General features: G+C 41.5%; 1 pseudogene across 1 annotated transcript; it reads left to right on the top strand.

The window, feature by feature from the left end:
• Positions 1 to 3,226: 3,226 nt before the first annotated feature.
• LOC102060231 (tubulin alpha-3 chain-like) lies at positions 3,227 to 7,581 on the top strand (annotated as a pseudogene). Its single transcript, XR_008734370.1, has 4 exons — positions 3,227 to 4,701; positions 5,237 to 5,385; positions 6,260 to 6,941; positions 7,180 to 7,581. The product of XR_008734370.1 is annotated as a tubulin alpha-3 chain-like (transcript).
• The last annotated feature ends 217 nt before the right edge of the window (positions 7,582 to 7,798 follow it).

Genomic DNA, 7,798 nt, shown 5'->3' with positions numbered 1-7,798 from the left:
GAGGCTTTTGCTTTACCTATTAATTGTTCTTCTCTCAACCCTTGAATTTTACATTCCTTTCCGATCCTCCTCCCCATCCCTCTGGGGGAGGGGGGAGTGAGCTTGTGGCTGCATGGTGCATGAGTGCTGGCTGGGGTTAAACCACGGCAGAGACCTAATATAATAAGGGCATAAAGTTTTATTCTAATACGAAGTCTGTCATCCTTTACTACTCCTGTGTATTTCAGGATTCAAACACACACACATGTAGAATTCAGATGCAAATGCACACTGAGCACATCTCTCTCAGATGTAAGCATCAAAAGAAAAACAGGAACACTGAAGTTAAGGGCACTATCACTTTCAGAAATGTGTATGTATTGACTTGCTATATTTTGATTATACAAAGACAATGCTGTCTAAAAAACCTCAAGGTATTGTCCCTTCAAAGCTTGTTTGCTATCCTGCAGGCACTGAGGGGCCAGTCCAAAAGTGGCTACCTTTGAAGTATTATCTATCTGTTATATATACTGAAAACCACCATCTTTTAAAGTCACCTCCATAACTTCTTCAGAAAAGCTATTCTCAGAGAGATCTGCAAGATGATACTTGATTGTTTTCATATAATCCAATGCAATTTTATAGGGATACATTTTTATACCAGTATATGAAAAGTATTAAAACTTAAATTATTAAGTATCCTTATACTATTAAATCAAGTATATGAAAAGCAGAATATAAAGAAACCTTAATTTTAGTAGGTTATTCATAAAAAGAAGACCCCAAAGATAAGAAGTATGAACTGTTCATAGGCAAATATGTCCCCCCCCATCTTTTTTTGTGTTACAAACTAAATACAGGATTGCATTCAGCTCAAGGATTGTTTCAAGACTTCCCAGCACTGTAGGCAACCTATCATTTTCATTGTGTCCTTTCCAGAAAAAGGAAAGGGATGGAGCAGGGACAAAAAGTGATGGTGATAAGCCTAGGAGACTCAGGCTAGTTGCCCCAAAGGAAAGACGATTCAAAGGAAAGATACAACTGCTGTTGCTGCTGAGTGGTGCTGTCTTTGTCTCAGAAAGGGCTTCTGCCCAACAGCTGATTCTCCTATGGTTTTCCAGGCTTTAAATGACTTAAGCTAGGAATTTGTGCAAGAAAGCACCAACACGTAAAGCTTGCCCTTCTAATGAAATGCTTCTGTAAAATAGTTCAAGCACAGATGCAGGTTTTTTCCACTCTCAAGAGAAATATAGCAACTTATGTACTTCAAAATGGAGTTACAAGTCACACAAGAAAAAGCAATGGTCATGTGAATGTAAATCAGCATAAAGAAGTAGGCACAATAATGAGCCTAGCACCTTTAAAAATGAGGACAATAAGTAAAAATAAACAAGTAAACAAAACCCCCAAACCAAAATGGGCCAATTTTCAAATTACTTTGGTGTTTGTTTCTCAAACTGCATCTTAAACAGACTCCTTAGTCACTTCAGTCCTAAAGATAAGCTTCACCAACCAAGAAACACCAACATCACTCACAGAATCAAATTCTCTTTTATCATGGCAATCTTCATTACAGGCCTAGGCCTTTCAGAATAATCAACCTGTACACCTGTCTCTTAAAACTCTGCTGTTCTGGGCTTTAAGCTAACTGTAAGGCTAAAGCCAAATTTCAACCATATAACTAGGTCATAGGTCTCCAATTCAATATTCCATAGGGGTATTGACCCCATAAAACAGAAATTTAAAATGGTAAAAATGCTCTTGTTGGATTCTTGAGTACAGCTGGGAAGGAATCTATTTAGTAAGAATATGGCCATATTTGCACCAGCTCCTGGGTATAAACTGCATTTCTAAAAAGGTAAAAAAAATCAGAACAATAGCAGGAACTGGCCATTAACCTTGGTTTTAAGTTGCTTCACTCCCTCAGATGTAGCTTTTAATGCAATTGGTTGTAAACTATGGAAAGCCTTGTATACAAATTGCATAAAACTTGCATTGGAACAACTGAAATCTCATAGAAAAATACTCTAGCTTTAATCTTAAATAAAACACCAACAACACAACACTACCGAGTTTTGTAGTTTCTCTTGAAAGGTTTTATTTTCTCCCAAAACTACAGATACATACCTTCTATTTTGCAGAAAAACAGAACTTAACTACTCCCAATAATCCAAAAATCAAGCCTTGTGGGCAGACCTGAAACAGAGAATGTCTTCTGCTCAGCACAGCTGGTTTTTTTACACACAGAGCAAGGATACAATTTACAGGAATAGAACGTGATAAGGCTGACATTTATAACACATATAATTTATTTCCCCCGTTTCAAATTTGAGGCAGCTCTCTTTAAAATGAAGTTTTCTTTCCAACTTTCATTCGCTCTGTCATAAAGATAATAATCTTGACTATTTCTATTGTACAAAGTCATTAATAAGCTATGCTCAAGAAAAAAGAAAAAAGGGGGTGGGTGTGTCTAAAAAAAGGACTATTTGATTGTAGTATCTTCCTGTCCAATCTTGTCCAGAAGTACACGGAAAAAAATGAAGGCTTCTAGCTACATTTCTTTCTGTGCAATTTCTGTCGCCATGTTAACTGCCTGTGGCAGAACTAATGTTACAGAAAATAATCTCTGCTGCTAGTCAAAAAAATTCATAGAGCTTTTGCTGCATTTTGTGGATCCAATCTCCTGCTCCAGCTTCATGTACCCAGCAGGAAAATCCTCCATGCAGGAATGCTGCACGGGGAGCACCGCAGGAGGTACGCTGACCACTGGAAAAGATGTAAGTTTTGACAGGAAGGCAAAGGGGAAAGAACCTTGCCTGTGGCATGGCTGCTCTGAAAGCAGATAAGGGTGCTCACTTCAGCTTCGAACATCTAGCTGCACCTAACGGCTACCAGCCTTTTTCTCGCGAAAACATTTCCAGGCTGGCCGAGGCCACCCCTCCCTCCCGGACAGCCGCCTTCCCGCCGCCTCCGCGCTTTACCGGAGCAGGCGGCAACCATCACCCCACGTGGGGAGAAGAGTGCCCTCGGCTAATCAGCACTCTCCGCTCGCCTCCAGGCCGGCCCGGGAACAGCCAATGAGAAGCCAGCACGCGAGAGCGCGGGGCTCGAGGCGATTAGCCGTCGATAGTTGGGGCTGTAGGTTCGGCGGCGGTGGCTGTGGCGCGGTTTGAGCACCTTCGCTTAGCCAGCAGCCATGGTGGGGAGCGGGGTCGTCGCGGCCGGGGCGGGGAGGGGCTTTTGGGAGCGGATCCCCGTGGCGAGGAGGGGAAGGGTGTTTGGGAGCGCCTGTGCCTCGGCACGGCTCGCGGACAGTCTCTGCGTGAAGTCCCCGCGGTGGCAGCAAGGCAGAAGGGCTGGGGAGGAGGGAAACTGGCGTAAAAGTTAATGGTTCAGAGAGGCGAGGCACAGAAACTTGAAAGGCGTGATCGCTGAAAAGCAACGAACGTCTGTCCGCAGCGGGCGCCGCGCGCGCGGAGCCGTGAGGGGCGGACTGATACCGCCGCAGTCGGCGGAGCGGTGACGGCGGGCAACCGGATTCTTCCGCCGGGCTGGGTTGCCCCGGGTGTGCGGCGCGGCCGATGGGAGGGGCGGAGCGGTACGGGCTGGGCGCGGGAACAGGGACCGGCGGGAGAGCTTTGGAAACCGGGTGCCAGCTGAGCAGCAGTAAGCACACAATGTCGCTGGCGAAGGGCTTCTGACATTACCGCGAGGGTGAGAGCTACAACATGGAATCAAGGGCACCAGTTCTGATGGAGCTATCAAGGAAACAGGAAAGAGCAGCCCAGACACCCTACTACTTCTTTTCCACCTCTGCTTTTTCCTAGATACACTGTAACAGTAAGCTAGAAAAACTGATTATTTGCATCTTGGGTGTAAGAGAAAACTAAGGTATTGGAGAGATTAAACATTCATGGCACGGTTGCATAGAATCAAAGGTGCTGGCTAAAAGTGAGCAGATGACATTTGAATGGGACTCTCAGATGATTTCACAGAGGAACTCAAAAATGTATGAATTGCCAGGGGCTGGATATCTCTATGCTTATAAAGGGAAACATACTAAGTGGTCCTGTGCAGGAAAGATTCTTGCAACAGTTACCTGGTACATGATTTGGCAACAAATCAAGGAAATTTGGGGGGTTTATATAAAGAAGTGTTCCAGAACTAAAGGAAGGTTTGGGCAGATTATTAACAGTAAGAGTATATGTGCAGTATGGTAAGGTATGATGAATAATCTGTATTCAGCCTATGTGTGGATAGAAGCTATGTTGTCTTTAAGGTCTTGCAATATGCTCAGTCAGCCTAGGTCAACTAAGGTGAGTAGTCTTGCCAGCGGCAGACAATTTGATCAGTTTGACTGTTACTCGAGCAACCAGGGAATACTGCAGCAGCAAAAGATCATGGAAAGATATGACCCACAGATAGTTATTGTGAAAATAAAATGTAGAAGACAGGGTAGTTCCATATCTCTTTATCCTTGTTCTGTTTTCGATTTGCAGCGTGAATGCCTATCTGTCCATGTTGGTCAGGCTGGTGTTCAGATTGGCAATGCATGTTGGGAATTGTATTGTCTTGAACATGGGATCCAGCCTGATGGTCAAATGCCTAGTGATAAAACTATCGGAGGTGGAGATGATTCATTTAACACTTTCTTCAGTGAGACAGGAGCTGGTAAACATGTTCCCAGAGCAGTGTTTGTGGACCTAGAGCCAACTGTAGTTGGTATGTACCCAACATTAAAGATCTTCAGTGTAAAAGTAAAGATGTCCTACAGTCTTTTTAGTTTGTTCAGACTGCTATAGGTTTTAAAAGTTGTGTGTCTGCATGCCATTTTGACATTTGAGGTTATTGTTATTTGAAAGAAACTTATGCTCTTTGAAAGGAAATAATGGTCTATAGGTAACAACATTTGGAAAACAATAGAACTTTTTACGGTCTGGACAGTCTTTCTAGACTGCTGCACTGCATCCAGTTTTGGTTAATTGCGATCCAGAATCTTGTCTGTAACTGTAAGGTAGTTTTCTGAGCGACCTCTGTGTTCTCAGGTACAAATACTGTTTTGTGAGTTCCAAAGGTTTTCCCCTAAACAAAGGGGGTGAAGTTGTGCCCATCTTTTAGCCTAGTCAGACAAGCTGTGTATAGGCAGGGATGCTGTCTGCACTCTTTTGAACATGTGCACTTAGTGTGTAGTCACTAGGCAGTACACAGAGAGCTGAATAGATCAAATGTATGTTTATGGTATTTTGGTTTTTTGTAGATGAAGTCCGTACAGGCATATATAGGCAGTTACTCCATCCTGAGCAGCTCATTACTGGGAAAGAAGATGCAGCCAATAATTATGCCAGAGGCCATTATACCATTGGAAAAGAGATTGTTGATTTAGTGCTAGATCGCATTCGCAAACTGGTAAGAAAACTTTTTAAGTACTGCAAGTCAGTATTTAAAATAATTGATACAGCTCTATAGCTATCTATAATGAGATGGTTTGCTGCTTTTTGCCCAAAGAATTTTCTGCATAGTTGATTGCTTAAAACAAAACTTTTACCTCCTCCCCGCCCCCCCCCAGTTAAATAAAAATTCAGTCAGTAAAACTTAGTAGTTTTTAGGCTCTGAAATACCATTATTTGAAAGTATTTTAAGGATACCTCAGAAACATATTATAAAAGCCTTAAACAAATGTAACAACATTGTGGGGGTTTTGCTTTTTTGTTTGTTTGTTATTTTCAGTTTGAATCATGCTATTACATGTCACATGAAGTATTTCTAATACCCTGAACCTCAGGTTTTCATTGAATGCTTAGAAATTTTAATTGTTTTATTTATCTTGATGTTGCATTGTGAGAAACTCATGTAGGATGATATGAGTCAAAGTGAAATAGCAATTGTCTATTAAAAATTACAAAAATAATAGTTGTTTTCAACATCTGATTGGTACTTGCTCAAAGCTGGAATGGGAACATAAACAGATTGTAAAGCTGTAACTCAGCTGTAATTTATAATAACTTGTCAGTGCTGCACAGCTGCTCTTGCTTACGGTAGTATTAAAAAGGCATCAAAGACAATTAAGCAGGTTTTAAACACTAAAATAATTGTATTAGGAAAAAGTTATGCAGAGGCACTTGTACCTTTCAGTAAAAGACATGCAAGAAAGAAGACCACCTTTCAAGAATGTTAGGTTTTTTATGAAATGCTTTTGAATGATTATTTTAATACTGCTTTCTCCTGAATCATCAATAACTTTTTTTTTTTCCCCTCCCACTTTTTTTCCACTGCATTATAGGCTGATCTGTGCACAGGACTGCAAGGTTTCCTTATCTTTCATAGTTTTGGAGGAGGCACTGGTTCAGGGTTTGCATCTCTGCTCATGGAAAGGCTCTCTGTTGACTATGGCAAAAAATCTAAACTAGAGTTTGCAATTTATCCAGCACCACAAGTGTCCACTGCCGTAGTGGAACCCTACAACTCAATTCTAACTACCCACACAACATTAGAGCATTCTGACTGCGCCTTTATGGTAGATAATGAAGCCATTTACGATATATGTCGTCGGAACCTTGACATTGAACGTCCTACTTACACCAATTTAAACCGATTAATTGGGCAGATTGTTTCATCCATCACAGCTTCGCTGCATTTTGATGGAGCCCTCAATGTAGATCTGACAGAATTTCAAACTAACCTTGTTCCATACCCACGAATCCATTTCCCCCTGGTGACATATGCCCCTGTAAATCTCTGCTGAAAAAGCATATCATGAGCAGTTATCTGTGGCTGAAATCACCAATGCTTGTTTTGAACCAGCCAACCAGATGGTAAAATGTGACCCTCGCCATGGCAAATACATGGCCTGCTGTATGTTATATAGAGGTGATGTTGTTCCCAAAGATGTCAATGCCGCTATTGCTACTATCAAGACTAAACGTACCATCCAATTTGTGGATTGGTGCCCAACTGGATTCAAGGTAATTTAAGCAGCTTTTTAAGTGCTTGATGTTTGAATTACTAGGAAGTGTACAGTGTTCAGAGGCAATTGTCATACTACAATGTTTTCATGTCCCTGCTAAATATTTTGATGAAGTGCAAAATAATAACTGTAAACTATTTTATTTGCTCGTAACCATGGTGATTTTTGATTGTTAACAGAACTAAGTCCTTAGGCCTTAGCACCCATAAGGAAAGTTTTCATTTGTTTTCTTGAAGGTGGGCATTAACTACCAACCTCCAACTGTGGTGCCTGGTGGTGACCTTGCAAAGGTGCAGCGGGCTGTGTGCATGCTGAGTAACACAACTGCTATTGCTGAAGCATGGGCTCGCCTCGACCACAAATTTGATCTCATGTATGCTAAGCGTGCCTTTGTGCATTGGTATGTTGGGGAAGGAATGGAAGAAGGAGAATTTTCTGAAGCCCGGGAAGATCTGGCTGCTCTTGAGAAAGATTATGAAGAAGTTGGCATAGACTCAGTAGAAGAAGAGGCTGAAGAAGGAGATGAATATTAAGAATGCTGAAGTCTGGAAAAAATTATTTAAAAAAAAACCCAAAACACTATTGCAGGACTCTGTTCACTTGTTTGATTGCTTTCAAATAAAGTTTTAAAGGTTCTACCTTCTGGTTTTTTCTTTACTATTATGTGTATAGTCACTAAGTAAGGACGATTTGAGTTTGCAGGTTGTGTGGCATCTAGTCATGTGAAAATTACCGGAGAAATCAGGAAGATGTGTGTACTTCCCTGCGATCCCATACTCTTGATTTTTTTAGTTTCTCACAAGCAGGAAAGGGCTTCCACTTCAGGTTGTTACAGTACTAATAACACTTACTCTT

Source organism: Falco cherrug, chromosome 11 (genome assembly GCF_023634085.1).
Source record: "Falco cherrug isolate bFalChe1 chromosome 11, bFalChe1.pri, whole genome shotgun sequence".
In the NCBI taxonomy this organism is placed as follows: domain Eukaryota; kingdom Metazoa; phylum Chordata; class Aves; order Falconiformes; family Falconidae; genus Falco; species Falco cherrug.
This window is presented reverse-complemented; position numbering and strand designations above follow the sequence as displayed.